The following is an 18,836-nucleotide window of genomic DNA, read 5'->3' as shown; positions in this document are numbered from 1 at the left end:
GGGAATTGAGGAGTTATTACCTCCAAGGAAAAGTGTTTCAGAGCTGAAGGGAGCGGTGGCAATTTTTGAGTGGCATTGCAATTTCACTCGCCGTATTTCTGGGACGCCGGTGTGCTCTTGTGCTCTGGGTGGGGGGAATTGCAACTGAGCGTATCTCTATGCATCAATCACAGCCCTCAGCAGCCTGTAGGCTTTTATTGCCAAACAAAGAAATTCCCTGCAGAAAGAAGGCTTGTGCTATCCATTTGTTCAGATAAAATCTGCTTGAGATAATTTTTCCACCTGCCCCATCGATCCGTGGCGAGGAGAGCTAGATGTGATACCCGGCTCTCTCGCGGCTGCCCATACAACGCTAGCTGCGGAAGCTGGCAGCTCCGACCTGAACGGCAATTTCTCTTTTTGAAACAGATTAATAGACGAGCGGGTTTTATTGCTCCCAAAAAGAGGGAGAAATCTATATTAAACAAAACAAGCCCTGCACACAAAAGCCTGCTCGCTCACCCCCGCCCCGGCTGCAGGCATACCCTCCATCTTCCCCTCAGCCCCTCCCAGCAGCCGCCGCCGAGGAGACCCCGGGGTTTCCCTAGCAACAGGTGGGAGCTGCGCGGCGCCGGGGCTTCCCCAGCGGCGCTCCCCGCACGCCGGCGGCGGGCCCGGGGCTGCCCAGCCGGGCAAGGCTGGGGCATGCGGCCTCCTCAGCCCTACGGGGCACGCTGGGCGAGGAGCTGCCCCCGGCCCGCAGCGGGAAGGTAAGAGGCGTGCTGCCGGCGGCGGGGGGAGCGGAGGGGACCGCGGGCAGCTTCCCGCTGGGTTTCCAGTGGCAACGTAACGCCTTTCTTACAGCTTCCCGTTCCTCTTTCCCCGAATGGCAAACCTGCAGCACGAGGAGGGGAACAGAAATAACGTGTTCCTGAGGAAAAAGAAAAAAAAAATCTTAAGAAAACTAAAAAAAGGATCTTGAAAAAGGATCTTTGAAATCAAATTCTCCTCTTTTGAAATTCGCCTGTTTGTAACAGTAATGCTTTGTTAGTGCATGCTGCTGAAGTTCCGCATCAGATTGTTTTTCCAGTAAAAGTCCTCAAGAAAACGTGACTGATGGGTGACCTCAGGCACAACAGCAGCAAAAGGGCCGCGTCATCTCAGGCAGAGGTCCACACTGACCTTGAATTTCAATTCACAGCAGGGTTTATCCACAGTGTTTTTCTCGCAGAGAAGATTTTTGCACAGCACCGTGTCCCCGTGTTTCTTTGTGTTGTGTTTGCAGAAAAAGGGGCACAAAGCTCCCCTGGTTTTATTAGAAGCTGTTTACAGTTGTGTGGCTACAGAGATGTTTCCTGATAATGTCAAAATCGGTTCAAAAGGGAAGTAATGTGTTGCCTTGCATTGTTTCTCCAAATAACTTAGGGTGCGATAACCAGATAACAACATTTCTATCACACCCTCTGTTAAGTGCAGTTGTTGTGTTCCCAAAAATAGCTGGTCCTCAAGTGTGCCTGAGGTCTGCAACATGGAGGTCAGTTCTGTGCTATACATGGCCTTTTCTGTCGGACATTTTGCCTCAAAATTGTCACAGGCTTTTCCTCTGCCTTTATCGCCCTTACAGCTTTGCATCATTCTGCAAAGCAGATGCACACTTACAATCAGAGAAAGAGAAGCCTGTAATCAGAAAGTAGACAGCAATACTTTGATGCCAGAGAAAAAATGTTCTGAGGTTTGAAATAAGGAAAATTATCACTTTTATGGCTTCTGGTGCAACTCCATGACTAAGTTCCTAAGAAATGTATCTGCTAAATAGTGAACAAATATCTCTTTAATCCCTCCACACAATCACTTTTTTAAAAATTTATTTTAAATTTTGAGTGACTTATAGTAGTTTAGCATTATCAGGATTGCTGATAAGAATTAGGCTTTCTTACTGTGGGAATGTCTTTGCAAAGAGGATGTATGGTAAATGGGCAAAGCTTGGGAGAAGCATGCTTCAGTGGGAGCTGGGGCATTGAGCTGGGGCATTGGGGCCGTTCCAGAAGGAGCAGGATGCTTTGCCTTGCGCTTAGCCTTAGGCATGGACATGACTTACTCCTTCCCTCTGTCAAAAAAGCAGCTTTAGAGGCTTAAACATAAACTCAAATGGCTGCTAATAAGACTGTTCCGACTCCTTATGCATTTCAAAATGTACATGCCATGTTTCAGTCTTGTGCCTTCTGGGTGTTTCTATCTAATTAGGCTGGAGGGCCTCCAGTTTGAGATTACCTATGTTGCTTGGTGCCCAATTTCTTTATATGACTTTGGCAATAAAGCAAATTACCATGGGTTTTTGTGCAAGCAAATTAGGGACAGATGTAAGCATTCTTGTAAGCCCTACTCCTGCTTTCTCAGCATTGATTGAATTATATTGTTGTTTGGTTCTCTCTCTATAGAATGACAACGTGCTGATTATGGCATATATGTAACTAGGGGTGCTCTGCAAGATGCAACGCTTTTAAATACTTTACCATTTCTTGCTTTTTTTTTTTTTTTTTCCTAAGGCAGAAACAGTATGTTTTCAAGAAAAGTTCCCAGTTCCAGATTCAAGTAATGAAAGAGAGGAAAGAAACCCGAGCTGAACTATGTATAGCACAGCAACAAGTGCTTTGGCTTTGTTTAGGTGTTCCTAACCACTTAGAGTAGAATGAAAAAATCACAATACTTAGCACGTGAATTGGCATTTAACACTATGAAGTATTTTTCCACTGGTTGGGGTTGCTATTTATTACTAAGGAAAAAAAAAAAAGGCTCCTGTGCATTGAAGAATTATGAAAAGACTGTTATGGTTGTCTCCTTGGCCATTGCTAAGGAAATAAACCAGCTTAATTCTCTGCTTTGTTGTTCATATGCCAACTTTTTGAATACTAGGTACACATTTAGGATGTTATATCTGGTGTTATCAAGCCAAAACTTTAAGTGAAATCCTATTTCCAGTCATTAGGACAGCAAACTTTACTGAACAGTGGTTTCATCTTGGATGTTGGGAGAACTGGATACATATTCAAAGGTAGATCTCACCTTATATGAACCGTAAACATATTTAGAAATAGGTGTTAGAATGCGATTTGAGAAATGCTAGGTGGCAGGGATGAAACTGAAGCATTAAGGTACTCTTCTAAATGAATTAAGCCATTTTTCAGAATGGTAGCAAGTATCTACAAATCTTTTTGTCCTTGGCATCCTGCACTCTTACATAACTGAATGTTGATTTTAAGAGCCTAACTTCAGACATCGGTGGATGAATATTTTAGGTTAATTACAAAAAAGATAGTGCACTCCAGAAAACATCAGCTGTCACAGCTATAGTTTTGGAATATTAGAATTTCAATTTAGAAATACTGCATTTGAAAACAGAATTCTTCATGACCTCATTAGGAGGGCCTAAGAATAAGCATCTTCTAACATCCGGTTTCCTATTTAAATATGGCTTCCCATATCCTAGGAACCCTGAACAGGTTCCCCTGTGACAGCTCTTCAGAAATGTTCTGCCACTGGGAGAGTAAGAAATGGTGTACCTTTAAAAGTGTCTTCTACCTGTTCATCTCCCAGGTTTTTTGCTTTTGATTGAGCAGTTTACAGAACCAATTTTATTTCTTTGAAGAAAAGCAACTGAAGATGAAACACGGTTACTCAATTCTTAGATTTAGACCCTATGACATTAGCTGAACAGTTCCACGTTAAATACTCTAAAATATTCTAAGAAATTAAACACTTCTTATTTATAGGACTTGAAGCCATATAAACTCATTGTTCCTAACCACTGCACATATTTTGAAAGAGGAAAAAGAGACCATATGAATGTCAACTAGTGACAAATGTGTACATCTAACTGAAATGCCACACAGCCACCTTTTGTATTAAAAGGGAGCCTTGTATTAAAGGCATTTCATTCTTTCATGAGCTGCTAAGATAGCTGAGACAGCCAATCCTCTCTAAAAAGCAAGAAGGCATTGCCTGGTGGCAAGGGCAGCTGGAGAGGCTTCGTCTTGAATGCTCGGAAATGGATGCATCAGTCTTGGTGAGGCTCTTGTGCCTTCTCAGTTCCCCTCCCTCCCCAGACACTGCTGAGAGATAACCTTGCAGTGTCTTTGAAGGCTGTGTAGGAACCATATACCTGGAGTCTGTATCTATTTAGGAATCCAGTAGCATGTGTTGATGTATTCTATGTTCATTAATTTTCATAGAAAACAAAGTGCCTGCTCAATAATAGAATGTGTCTTCAAAAAAAGCTGAGCTACTTTTCATGGAAAAACTAACACTTTAAAACTCCTTTGTCATCCAGAAGCACTCCAGAGATCAACATAAATCTGCAAGTGTTAGCCATGAAAATGGATCTGTTTTATACTCAGATGTGAAGGTGAAAATGCAGGTGTTCTTGTATCAGAGAACAGACTTAGGAGACCTCAGAAACAGCAACTGGGTCCACACAATCTTCTTTGAAATAGTTTTCTATTTATATTTTTATATTTTCTATTTATATATTTATATTTTCTATTTTTATATTTTTATATTTTCTATTTATATATTTATATTTTCTATTTATATATTTATATATTTTCTATTTATAGAGGAGGGCTTCAGAAATATTTCAAGGTAAATCAGATAGGTGTTTTCCTGTGTTTCACATGTAAAGGAGGCAATGAATGCCTTAATAAGTTAGGCAAGGCAGTGGCTTCATTTGTCAAAACAACAACAAGAACTGAGATGACAGAATTACCAATATTTTGAAGGGAGAAAGCTTAGATCAGAATGAAGCAGTGTATTGCAGTGGGTTAGTTGCTCTGTCTGTTGGTCTCAGAACACTGACCTGAACTCTGATAAAGCATTTGGGGAAAAAGTGCTCTTAGAGACCCATTGTGGATTTAGTGTGTTGTTACAAATAAAATGCAGATGGCTTTTTTTTTTTTTCTTTTTTTTTTTCCTTGTGTTTGTGTGTGTATAAAATGGGAGTAGGGCTTTGTGGCTCGATTAGTTGTTCATTTTTTCAGCTCTTTCGGGAATCACTGTAGCTGTATGTTTGGCTGTCATGTTCTACCTTTAATTGGAAGCTGGCCAAGTGGATGGCAGGTGAGCCTGTTCTTTGGAGGTCTGGACATGATCCTGCTGCTCTGGGCCCTCTGCAGTATTACTAAACCACAAATAAACTTCCTGATATATTTTTAATGACGTTATGGTTTAAGAACAATCAATTTAAGCCTTCAGAGCATAGCTGTTGTGGAATAGAAAACAAAATCCACGAGCATCTAGCAAATAATGCTTTCTATGTAAAGAAAGGCTTGTTGTATCCTTGCATAGCAAAAGGAAGGGTGCTGGGATATAGTATAGTCAACAAACTACCATTAACAAATACAGGTCTTCTGTAATGTCTGACACATACTGGTTAACAATCTCTTTTTCTCACTCGATCTGCGTATGGTATTTATTGAATTGTGTAGAATGGTCTTGATTTTGGGATCATACCTTGAAGATGCTGTTTGAGTTGCTACATATACTGTGTATCTCAGCTGGCCAGAGCTAGAAATTATTCCTTAGTTTAGTGAGGATCTGGTCAAGTTTCCTTGCAGGGGGATTTGTAGGCACAATTGCTGTGGTGTGTTTGTAGAGGAACGTGGGAAAAAGTAAGCCGTGTAGAAACCAGCAGTGTGGGAACTCTGCATCTGCAGGATGAGCCTGGAGCCTTCGTGGTCTGTACCACTTTCCTTGAGAAGTTGAGTGACGTAGCCCTGGGATTTGGCAGGATCAGCAAGAGGCCCCCGTCTGTGCTTTGAGCCTTTGGTCAGTAGCAGGCTGCAGGTGAATTCTTTTAGTGGAAAGATGGCAACTCACAGGGTGTGTGTGCAGATAAGGCTCTTGCTTTTTGGTGTAGGTCTGTACTGAGTGTTACAGCTGTAGTCAGAAGGACGTGTCTTTTCCTTTCTTACACTGTATCTGTGTATGATGTACAAATCATGAATAAGTAAGTAGGCTTACGTGATCACGATTTTATTGTTTGCTTCTGTTCTCACTGTTTTTTGAAATTAATAATTTCATAGTGCTGAAGACAAGTTTCAAGACAAAAAAAATGATGAAAGCGTGTCTTTTGTTTGGTCTAAGAATGTTAAACACATTAAACCAAACAAGGAAAACCCAACAAATAAAAATTATAACAGTGGAAATCTCTTAAGTGAGGAGACAGGGTTGTGAAAGTTAACAAAATAAAAGTGAGGGACTAGGAAAAAAGACAGAAATCTCAATGACAAACCAAATTACTATGGTTTAGTATGGTTTTTTATGGTATAGTATGTTTTGTTTTTTTTTAAAGAAGCATAATAGGAATGTCAGAAGATGGGAACGGACCATTGCTGATTGAGAACTGTCCATTAGAATTAGAATGAATTGAAGTACTTCTTCATGTATAAGTAAATGGCCGGCTGCTGCTTCTCTGCTGCTGGTGATCATGAAGCAGTGTACATCCTGCTCTACCTTTGTTGTGCTAAAATTTTCATTATGGGGATTATTAAAACGTTTGGATGTGTCAATAAATAACCTAAAAGTTTTTAAGGAATTCGCAGAAGAGTTTTGTGAGTTATGAAACTTGAATCTTAGATATGAAATAGAGAAATTGTGGAGAACCAAGACATTTGTCACCAGTGCTTTTTGAAAAGGAATCTTCTGGATAATTGCAAGCATATCAATTTGGCTGCAGTCCTAGAAAAAAAAAAAAAAGCAGCAGAAATCTTCGTATTGGATGGCATCTAAAATTCCACTCATTATTTAAGACCAGTCACCCGTGATTTTTGGAAAACAGATTTTATCAAACTCACTCTTTATTCCTTTCTTTATTCTCTTACTGGATAGAGAACAAATATAATTTGATCCATGCCATAAGACTAAAATAATGTATAATAGGCTTCTGCAAGGCATGATTTTTTGGTCAAGTTGCTAGACTGAAATGGAATCAATGCAGTGTTTCTTAAATGGGCTAAAAGCTGGCTGTCAGGCTATGAAACATGACTGCAAATGGGGAATCTTAGTTGAGTATGTGCATTGCTGTTGGATCCTATAAGAACTGGTTATTATCAGTAACTGGGTAGCACTTTTAGCTGGTAACGTTGGTTCTCCACAGGAATGGAATATTAAGGGAAATTTAAGAAAGAGGATTGCTATCTGATGCAGTGAGGTCTGTCAGTGTTAGTAAAGCAAGTGCAAGTGGTAGTGAACCGTGAATGAGGTTTTAGTGAGCTAAGGCAGCTTGTGGGTGCATGCCTGGCAGTACTGAGTAAGAGCAGAGAAATATTTTGCTTATGCAATTCGTATTTCTACAAATGAAACCAACGTGGCTTCGGAAAGGAGAAAGGGGAGTCAGTATTGCCATTATGGAAAAGGAATAGGATGAATTGAACTCCAAGGTCAGCGTCTACTGGACTAACAAAGAGAGGTGGCTCAGTATCGCTTGCTCAGTTCATGTACCAATTCAGGTTCATCACAGGTAAGAGCATTTTTCAGTGTAGCCAACAAAGGCATTAGAAAAATTCAATGTTTGGAAAGCAGAACTGGAGCCAGGCAGGGTTGCCTTTATAACAGCGAGGTAAACCAACTCCTGGAATACCAATATCAGTAACAATGTTATTTAAAGAGAAATTCTAGTTCAAAAGGAGTTGTGATTCTGGGAAGCCTTGCATTTTTTCAGCTCTGCATTGTTAGCAGGCTCCTCTCATGTAGGAAAATACTACTTAATTCAATCATTTTTGTGTGCAATGCTGCCTTTTCTAAAGGAGTGTGGGTCTTTTTCTTCAAGGGTTTAATTGTTTAGGAACTTCAAAGGTCTTCTTGGGCATCTGAACATGGATGAAACTTTATTTTAGTCTCTTGTTCTGCCTAGAATTCGTATTGAAGATGCTCTTCACTCTTGTTGCTCTCTTACCAGTTAGCAAGACTTCCTAAATTACTGGGACAAAGAAGAAGGGAATTTAACTTAACATATTTCTTTCTGTTATTCTGTTATTATTCCTGAATGTTGAAATGGTATGTGGCAGAATGCAAGAACAACTTCAGCATTGGAGCTTGGACATCTTGGTTAGTCAAGGGGATTTCAGATGTACAGACCAGGCTCTGCTCTACTCAATGACCTCAAGAACCAGTAAAATTTAACTTTTTGGAAGTCCATTGCAATTAAATACAGTCCACAGTATCCGTCCATTTTCTGCTTATGCTCTTCTCTACTGACAGGGCTCTGGAAATAATGCAGCTAGAACAGTTAATGTTCATATGCATTTTCTAATTGCTTTTTGTTGATTAAAACACAGCAGTGAAAATTACTTTTCAGTTCAGCTCCATCTCTTTTCTCTACTGGATGGATTTATCCTCCCATTCCACTAAAACTGAGAATAAGGAAGCTGGCCTGCTTTGCAGAAGGCTTTGAAACGACAGGCCCAGATCTCCTAAAAACAAAGTATCTTTGAATCTCAGGCTGCTTTTGTATTCACTGGGCTCGGCTGATGGCACCACAAAATACAGAAGTTGGGAAGTACTCAAGAGAAAATGCATAAACAAAGTTCAGGTCTTGCTTTAGGAGCATATTAAGAATGTTTTTAAAATGATGATGATAAATTCTTATTCCAGTAGAATTTATTTGAATTTATAAAGCTTTAAACAGAAAATCTTACCCTTCATGCTTATTCTTAAAAGCAAATCCACTTTTTTCTTCCTAAGACTGTACAAATGCTTGCATTTTTTTCCTATTCCAGTTACTGCATCAGAAGCCTACCATTTGCTCATCAATTGCATCTTCAATTCTCATCCTCAGCCTACCTGTTGCAGCAGCTTACAGCATGGTATATATATTCTGCAGCAGTTGCAGTAATATTTTTACTTAGTTGCTGTTTGTAATATCAGCAGGAGCATCCCTTGTGCCTCTCTGAAGTCTTGGCTCAGAATGATCCTTTCTCTCAGTATTTGGCAACAATTGTGTTTCCTGTAAAAGCTGATCATTTTTCAGCAGACTTAGAAAGACCACCCAGTTGCTTTCTTTTACCTTCCTCCTGGCTGTGCTAAGCTGTGTTTTCTTATTTTAGATTTGGTTTGGAGGTGTATGTTATATGTATCTGTGTCTTTTATATATCTGTGTATCTAAAGGGCTGTCTGTTATTGAAATGGGACTAAGTGTAATGAGATCTTAGCCTTTTGTTCAGGTTTTCAAGTGTTACAGTCTGCAAGTTACCCTTCCTGTCTCTTTTTCTTCTTTTTACTGTGTTTTGCTGAAGGAGTGAACATGACTGTCCCAGTTGTAGCCAGTACTGTCTGTTTTCTCACTGAGCAGAGTGTTCCTGCTGTACATGACTATATGCCCAGCGATAGACAGTGTAAGTTCACCTGAGGAGACATCTGTTCGCCTGTCTGACACCTCTGGTCTGTAGATCCTGGTTATTAAAGAGTCTGTATTAAAGATAGTGGCTTATATTTGTCTACTAAGGTTTGCAAATCTTGTTGAATCAGTTTGATCTGCGTAATTGCTAGTATCTTTCCAAAGACACTGGTAGGAAGTGGTATGCCATTAACTATTATCTTAAATATTTTCCCATTTCATTAACAACAAGCTTAATTAGAATTCCATAAAGGACAGTTTAATCTCTTTTTTAATAACTGCACCAACCTGTAATACTGTAAATCAAGATTTTATCATAATTCAGCAATCTTGCCTTGTTAGTTAAGTGATTAATCATCTACTGTGCTGAAAAGAGGATGATATTTCCTCTTAAACTTGCGGCTCATCCACTAGCTAGAAATTGAAGATGTTGCCTATCAGTGACTAATATCTTAAAATCCTGTTTCCATGACACATTGCTGTTGGCAGGAGTCCGTCTCCTGCAAGCTTCCAAGGAAAAGTGTGAAACTTTCTGAAAAAAAAAAGTCAAAATTTCACTTATTACTCTGAGTTGTTTGCACACAGAAATACATCCAATATAAACTTTATTATTTTATTGTTAAATTTAAAAACAAGATAGGATTTATTTGTCAAGTTTACAACTAATACTGTGAAAGACACAAAATTGGTCAGAGTTATCATGTGGTTTGTTAAATAGTGATTGAACTGATGCAAGGCTTGTATTTTTTTTTGATGCAAGAACAGGAGTGTATCATGTAATCTGCACTGTATGATTCTGTAGTACATAAGGTCTGACCTATTGGGGCTACTGTGTCCAGATGTGGATTCCTCAGTACAGGAGGGACATAGACCTGTTGAAGCGTGTCCAGAGAAGGGCTACAAAAACAACCCATGGAATGGAACATCTCTCCTATGAGGACAGGCTGAGAGAACTGGGGCTGTTCAGCCTGGAGAAGAGAAGGCTGTGAGGTGACCTGATAGCTGCCTTTCGGTATCTAAACCGGAGCTACAGGAAAGAAGGGGACAGATTCTTTAGCAGGGTCTGTGGTGTTAGAACAAGGGGAAATGGCTTCAAGCTCAAAGAGGGTAGATTTAGGTTAGATATAAGGAAAATATCTTTTACAGTGAGGGTGGTGAGGCACTGGTGGAGGTTGTCCAGAGATGTGGTAGATGCCTCCTCCCTGGAGACTTTCAAGACCAGGCTAGATAAGGACATGGGCAACATTATCCAGCTTTGTGTCCCTGTTCATTGCAGGGGAATTGGACTAGATGGCCCTCAGAGGTCCCTTTCAACTCTAAGGATTCTATGATTGTATGATTCTATGATAAATTATACTGTAATTCACTTTGGTGTGTACTGGCTTCTCCTGTTGGTGCACCCCTCTTCCCTTGCCCTGAATGTAGTACTAGGACAGGAATTTTGCAGGATCCAACTGGCTGTCTCTGGCTGGCAGCTCCATCTGTTTGCAAGGAGGCTACTGTGGGTTTGACACAGAATGACCAATCTTGATGAAACAGAAATACACGCCAGTGGCGTACCTGTACATGCCAAAAGTGAAATGCTCATTAGGAGTTTTCTGCTAGCAGCCTAGGACCCACCCACAGGCACATCAATATTTGGTATGTCCAAATGCTATGATAGATGTCTCCTAAACAGAAGCACTGAAATTATTAGTGAGATGTACAGTGTGTGATACTTTGTCTTTTCCACAAACACCAGGGTCAGAACAGTAAAGAACTGCAATGAGGTCATAAAAATATTCTGTTTTTCCAGGCTTTAAAGATCAGCACTATTTGTCATGGAGCAAAATGGCTTGACAATTGAACTTCTGTTCCCAGAATTGTGTTTAGGAAGTGCTCATGAAACTTGAAAGACTTATGAGTGATTGTAAGCAGCTGAATGGAAACAATAGACTTGAGATAGCTGTTGGAGATGGGTGGGCCCCACATTCAGTATATCTGTGCTGTTAAAAGTTTGTGTGGCAGATAGGCTACGGCAGGAGCTGTGGGACATTAGGCTTTTGCGGTGTGTCACCTTTGGTTCCAGCTGTGCCTTAGTTGCTCACACACTCTGAAGAAATACATTGAACTAAGTGCCTTTTACATGTATTCTTTTTTTTAAAGAGGCTGAACTGTATCTTCCCATGATACAGATTCACATCTAAGAACATGCTGATTGTCATAGCTTTGACCCCAGCCCACTGTCTTAGATCAGAGAAGTATATGTTGCCAGCTCCAGCCTGGTTCAGAGAGCGTTAAAAAAGATGGGTACCTGTACATATGTGTTCCTGTATATGTTTATGGCTGAATGTTTTATTAACATGAGTACAATTAACTGAAGAAAAGCTAACTCTGGAGAAGCTGTCTAGGAGTGGAGATCTTTCTTGGTCAAGGGCAGACAAACTTAGAAAGAGATAAATTTTCTTGATGTCAAGACCTCAGTACTTAGAAGATGAGAAGATACAGGATGGGGGAAACAGGATAGAAAAAAGCAAAGTGGTGAGATTGTGATTGTGGTAACTGAGGACAGACTGATAAAAGGAAGAAGTTGCTTATAATTTACTGCCCACTTACAAATTACTGAGGGAAAGAAATAGCTATTCAGCACAACCTGATATGATAAAGGCTCTTACTAACCAAAAACTACTGCTGTTTTGTAATTTTATGTAACTGAATCAGAATCAGTAATACGTTTTGCTTCTTTCTTTTAAATTCAATTGCCTTTGGGTAGAAAATATTTCCTATTGTCTCCTAAACTCTTAAGTAGTGCTTCTGCAAATGCATGAAGATGTACTCCGCACAACTTAATCACAACTGCAATCTAAAATCTATATTCTGAAATTATGTTGTCAGATAAATTTCATTAGAAGACATGACAAGCTAAAAAGTTAACTGCATTGAAAAGACATTAGATTTAAAGATTGTTACAATGCTAAATTACATTCTTACAGTTTTAAAGGAAATAATGTGTTGGTCTATAGAATAATGAGAAAATTTCAGTTCTTTAAAGATGGTTCTGGAAATACAGTAGGTATGGCTTAAAAGCTGTTTATGAACAAAATCTTTAATGTCTCTGTAGTAAATGCAGTGCATTCTGTCTGCAAAAATCTTTTGTGGCTTACTGTTAGATCTGAACACCATATAATGAAGAGTTCTGTGTGTGATGAATTTTTTGCGTAATTGAAAGCCCAAATGAAGAAATTGCACAAGTTATAAATAAATGGATGCTCTGAAGTTAGTATGTGTGATGCTTTTTATTTCTGCAACCCCGAGCATAATTTCAAAGGAACTACAAAAGATGGAAATAAATTGCAACTACTGTCACACTCAAAAGGTCTATGTGACAAAAGGCAAGTGAAAGAAGAAAGCAGACAGTGAGATCAGAAGAGAGATTTTTTTCAAAAAAGAAGAGACTTTAACCAGGCTACAAGTGAAAATGCAGTAAAAAATTACTGGTCTTCAGACCTGGGTGCCTGAAATAGCTGAGGGAATCCCATTGTCTAAAAAGTCTGTGCAGGTGGGGAAGGACTGCATCTGATTTCTTGCATTTTAATTTCTGTGTCAGTTGTGGTATGTCATTTTCAGAAAAAGAGATTTGATTATCTGTTAATTCAGACAACCCTATATGGCATTCGATTTGCAACTGCGTATGACCTAGCACATTTCACTAAGTAGCTGATAGTGTGAGGAAGGGTAAAAGCTGTCAGGTCATTCTCCTGCCACGCTGCATGTCTCTGTGGGATGGGCTGCAAAAGAATAAGCAAGATCTGCGAGTCAGGCTCCTGCCACCATGACAGGAATTAAATCAGTAGTGGATGAGCATGGATTTTCCTAGTCCATGTTTTTCAAGGAAGTGCTCGTATGACAAGGATTTGATGGGTGGAATTGGTAGACTGCATCTGAGTAGTGCTGTAGAGGAGCATAATCCCTGGTACCCTCAAGTCTCCAAGGAGAGCAAGACAACAGAATTAACAGAATTAACTATTAGAGTGGATTTGCTCTGTAGTGACAGAAATTCTTGTATCCATGCTGGGAACAGATAATTGATGTAAGAACAGATAGTGCAGACTTTGGGATCAGATTAGTTTAGAAATTTTTTTTCTATTACAGCTATAAAAATGAGAGAATTGCTCTGAAAGTAATGCCTCCTATTTTATTATGCTGATCCTCAACATCAGAGGCAGATGTTGGTGGTATGGCAGCAGAGGTTGAACCTTCCCTCCAATATCCCATTACATTTTGTTGCCATGTGACAGATGACAGCAAAGAGCCACCCTAACACAATGGTGTCTGACATAGAAGTGCGGATGAAGTAGAGGTGTGGAATTGAATTCCTCTGTGTGGAAAAAATGGCACCCGCTGATATTCATCAACACTTGCTGAACATTAATGGAGACCAACCAGTGGTTGTGAGCACAGTGAGGCAATGGATGATGCATTTCAGCAGTGGCAACAGTGACGGCTGGTCACCTCTGCTGGTGCAGGTATTTACAAATGTGGCATGCATAGCTCATGCTGGTGACTGTGTTGAAAAAATAGTGTTTTGTAGCTGAGAGTTTTCTCTTTATAACAGTGTTATTGTGCTCTTTGTATCTGTTGTTATTTCCATGAAAATAAATAAAAGGCATTACTTTTGGAGCAACCTATGTAAATATACTTTATGCTATTTTTGTTTCCCCTACAGTCGTTAATGCTGGAAGTGTTATCACTTTTGATTTTCCCAATTTTTGCACTCTTAAATCTGACATAATTATTTTGTCATCTTATGTTCTCTTTGAGTCTTTAAATAGAAAAAATATCATTGGTGGAATTTGGTTGGAAATTATATTCTTCCCTGACAAGTTGAAGGTGGCATTCTTTAAAGGAGTAATAATTTTTCTTGGGAAGCCGTTTTCAGTAAGACCTAGTTTTAATAGCCAGTTAAGCAGTAGAACAAGTGGTGATGAGGAGTTTTCATGTATGCTATGCAGAGATGGTTCTGTATTGCTGTAGTTTGACTTCCCTGCGTGAAAACAATTCAGCAATTCTGGCATTGGTATCTGACTCCAAATCTCTAGAAAGTCATCTAGCTTTGATCTGCCGGCAGCAAATGATGGAGAGGTGCTCTTTGGAGGGCAGTCTGATGAATACTTACTCCGGTAGAAACCACTGAAATTGAAAATAGCTGGAATAAGTTTCTATTTGTGGGATGAACTCTGTGTTGCAAGCATTCAACCTTAAAAATTGTTGAAAAACCTGAAATTTTTAGGAAGGGATGGTAGTTCCAAAGAAGAAGTAATTGACAGATTTTCTTTGGCTTCTGTTGTACAGAAATTCTCATTTCATAAGCTCTTGGTTTTCAGCACACTTACCTTATTTTTGGACTGAAACTGTCTTAGTTTTGATTTATAGCAACTGCAGTTTTACAATCTTTTTGTCTTTTATTTTACTCAACATCAAAATCATGAACGGGGTAGGATGTCTATTTTTGGTGTCTGCATAATTTGTAGGAAGCACAGATGTGACTCAGGCCATTCGCTACCTTCAGTTCCCATCCCAGTTAGGGTCATAGGGATTGAAACCCACACAGAATTCTTAATTGCTTGTAATTGCTAAAAAATATTAATAGGGTAAAGATGGAAACCAAAGATTGGTGACACTTTCTCCACTTCTGTAGCGTAAGCCCACGACAATAGCAAGTTCTAAAGCCTGTGTCTTTATTGTCCTTGAAAGGAAGCTACAGACTGAGAAATACAGCAATAGATATATAGCTGTTAGGTATCTGAATAGTATTTTTTAGAACTGTATGTTGGTACAGGTATGTTCCTGGAGTTCACTGGTATCCCGCTGATTAGATACTGCTATGTTACATAATATATATGTATGATATATGTCTTCTGTTCTTACCACAAGGTTTCCTGGATAAGGTGCATTCTTATCTACTGTGATGTTAAATTCCTACATTGATCTTCTAACAAACCTGTACGTTTATTTTTGTGCATATGAAAAGCCTTAAAGTAGCTTAAAATGGGCTGCCCCCTTTTGGAGACAACCAGACTTTGTTTCAATGGCTTTGAAGAGCAATCCTGAGGAGAAATACCAATAATCTAAATACAGCATCCTGAGCAGAGCAAGCCACTGCAGTGCAGAACATAATTCATAGAAAGCATTTGACAGTAGCATTTTTGATGATTCATTCTCCTGACTCAAATAGCAGAGAGTACCAGGCATGGCAACAGTATATTTTTGTTGTGATGACCCTGGAAATGGTAACAGGTTGCTCTGATGTCCGTTCTGTGCAAAGTTGTGATGGGTGGAGGGGAAAGAGGGGAAAAACGCAATCAATGTTTAATCAGTAAATGAAGGAATACAATATAAATTAGTGGAGGATATGGAACAAATGCCTATTCTAGGATAACTGATGACCTTTTACACATTTGGCTGATAATGATAATTTCAGTTGCCACAGGTCACACAGTATTTTGTAACATCCTAAGTGGTTCTGTGGGATAGGGTTGTTTTCACAGTGTTATGTCTTGCATTTGTATGGCCCTGTGCCTGTTAGCAATGGGGCCCATTTGAAGCTATGCACTGCCAGTCTTCCATAAATTCTCTCTGCCCCATGAACATTCAAGTATCTGAAATTGTGCTTGGTTTTGTGGCATTATTTTTCCTTTTGCAGGGGCATTGATTTGGGCCTCCCATTTCTGCCTCGCTGCTTCTGCCAAGGACCGTGATGGATTTCAGTAGCTTTGTAACACTTTTATCTTTGCCAGCTTCATCTGAAAGTAGGTTGCATGTTTAAATGCATGTGGACGGAAGCACCAGTGTTTGGACAATCCTTTTTATGAAGAAATCCAGCCTAAAATGCATCATAAGTGTCAATGTAGCTCTTGGTAACAGGGTTAACACTGATTTCCTTAAAGAAATGCCATGCATTTCGGAGTTTTGCAACTTATAGCGGCAGGCATATACCAGGTGTTCTGTGCCTGTATTCGCATAGGATGTGGTCTAGCCATGACAGCTCTCAGCATATGACAGATCTGTGTCTGGTGGCATGGTGAGTCAGAGACTTAACGTGACTGAAGAGCAACGAGATCCCTTCTGCAGGGTGCTTGTACACATGCTTTTCATCTGGAGAGAAGCCCTTGCCCAGTGTGCTGCTAAGGAGGACTAAAATAAGAGAATGTTCAGCCACGGGATGGCCAAGTTGCTGTGGTAGCAGTACTCAAAGCATGGTGAAGGACTGATCAGAGGAGCTAGGCAAGATGTGGTGACATAAAGGCAGAGATCCTGCCCTGTTGCTGTAGGAAGCTCAATGGATTGCTCGGCCACAGGAGGTTGGTGCTGGCATTATGGACAGACACTTGAGGTGAAGTGGGAAGTCGTGATATGTTTACTGCCTATTGCCACTCTGCACAGGCCTTCAAAGGATAGCTCAGGCTTATTTTTGTGCAGCAAAGCATAAGAAGATCCTTGAAACCCAGGGAGGGTGGAGGGAGCTGGGATGATACCGGTTCCTCCCCATCTTTAATTTTGTACTTTCACTTCTGTCTCTGCATTTGTGCACATTGACTTCATAAATACACGGCAATCCATAAGCTTTACATAGTCTTTCCTTCAAAGTTGGCTTATTCTGGCTGGAGAGTCTTCTGCAAGACTGGATGAGTCACAGAAAGTGGCAATATGCTAAGTTAAATACAGTAAATGATTTATCTCCTCTCCCTCTGGTTTGTGTTTTGAAATGTACGCTGCGCGGTTTGATAGCTTCCTACCACTGCTGCCAGGCCACCTGTCCCACACCACGTCCAAGTCTTTGTCTCCAAAAATACCACTGCAGCTCAGACAAACAGCTTGGCAGCCATGCCTAGGGAAGACCTTTTAAATGACAATCTCATAACGCCACAATGGGAGTGAAGGATGCGTTATATATCTGACGCAACGCCTGAGAGCTGCAGAGCTGGAAATACCACTCCACATTTAAAATTCAAATAGGGGATTGATCAGCGTCTGAAGCAGGCGTTGTGTGGCTTTAACATCGTACTGCTGCTTTCTGTGATATAGGTTGCTTTTTTTCTTTATTTTTTTAAATTTCTTTCTTTTTTTTTAATCAAATCTCCATCTATTAGCTATGGCGAATTAGGCTTTAATCACCTGCCACAAACCTAGCAATTTTTCTCTGCTTACTCCTGCTTTCCTGCCTTTTAGTGAAGCTATTGTGTTAATGCCATGTAATGGCTGTAGACTGAGACTTAATGTTTTCAGAAGAGTATGATTAAGTGCATACAGACGAGTAAGCAGGTGGCACACAGAGATTTAGGTCTCCAGGAGCAGTAGAGCTGCCTCTATGATGATATTACTATTGGTTTGGTTTACATGGACTGTATAGCAGCAGTCCAGAAGACCCGCAGTGGCTATACCCATACTGATAGCAATGCTGGACTCAATGTGGCTATTCAGCATGGAGCCCTTGACTGCCACAGCTAGACATTGAAGCTACTGGTGGCCCTGAGACTGGCCCCTGTGGGTTGCTGCCACAGTCTCTGGGGCTACAGATGTTTAACTTCTTCTGAGAAACAAAGAGAAGGTAAGAGGATGGAGTTTCAGGTGCTTGGGATTTCTTGAACTGATGTAATTAAGCTCTTGTCTATGGAGCTGCATGGTGGAAAAAAACAAGTGGGATGCAAATCTTGGTCAGCAAGCATTCTTATCCTTGGAGAACTGCATCATCAAATGTGGATGACACATCCTCTCCACTGTGCTGTGCAGGAGCTACTTTGCACGCCATTGTGATGGCTGTCTGGGAGACTCTGGGCCAAGGCCAAGATAGACTGTGAGAGAGATGTGGCAAAGGCGCTTTGGAAATGCACAGCATTCAAGGGAACAGCATCAGTTCCTTCTGGCTTAGATGTGGGAGGCAAAACTTCTCATGTTTCTGCCTACGTGCAGATAGAATAAGCAAGTAGGTCTGTTAAAACAAAAAGGTCTGTGTTGCTTGTTTGGTTTTAAGAAACTTTCCATCCTCCCATTGAAATAAGTCCTTAGGGTAAAGTGAGCGCAGTTGTGACGGTTTAATATTGTTGGCTTCTGTTTCTACTAAGGTTACATAATTGCTGTTTTCCTGGGAAATGAAATCATGGAAATGAAAAACTAAATTCACCAGAGCATATGTAGGCACAACTTTGATTTCAGGCACCTGTGTGTGCCAGTATTTAATTTGGCACAGGAAAGGTAGCATCAAAACGAATATAAACAAATAGCACAGGAATAATGGAACAACTGGCATTCAGACACTGAGATATAAAAGCAAGGACATCACTCCCCAACTTATAAAACTTCACAGCTTATAGCTTGTGGGAGAACAAGGCTAATACAAGATCAAATAAGGAGGGTCCTGTGCAGAAGGAATGGCAGGGGGTTTGGGAAATGCAATTGCAGAAACCCGACAACTCACACCTGAAATGAATTG

The 18,836-nt window shown here is 40.2% G+C and overlaps 1 long non-coding RNA gene across 1 annotated transcript in view; it reads left to right on the top strand.

Annotated features, from left to right (window-relative positions):
- Positions 1–566: 566 nt before the first annotated feature.
- The window catches only part of LOC128076315 (uncharacterized), a 183,946-nt gene continuing 165,676 nt past the window's right edge, over positions 567–18,836 (top strand). Inside the window, exon 1 of the long non-coding RNA XR_008204343.1 lies at positions 567–749. This is a non-coding gene — a long non-coding RNA (uncharacterized LOC128076315). The remainder of the gene's footprint in view (positions 750–18,836) is intronic.

This window comes from Tympanuchus pallidicinctus, unplaced genomic scaffold (assembly GCF_026119805.1).
Source record: "Tympanuchus pallidicinctus isolate F22 unplaced genomic scaffold, pur_lepc_1.0 scaffold14, whole genome shotgun sequence".
Classification (NCBI taxonomy): domain Eukaryota; kingdom Metazoa; phylum Chordata; class Aves; order Galliformes; family Phasianidae; genus Tympanuchus; species Tympanuchus pallidicinctus.
The sequence above is the reverse complement of the archived record's forward strand: the minus strand, read 5'-3'. Positions and strand labels throughout refer to the sequence as shown.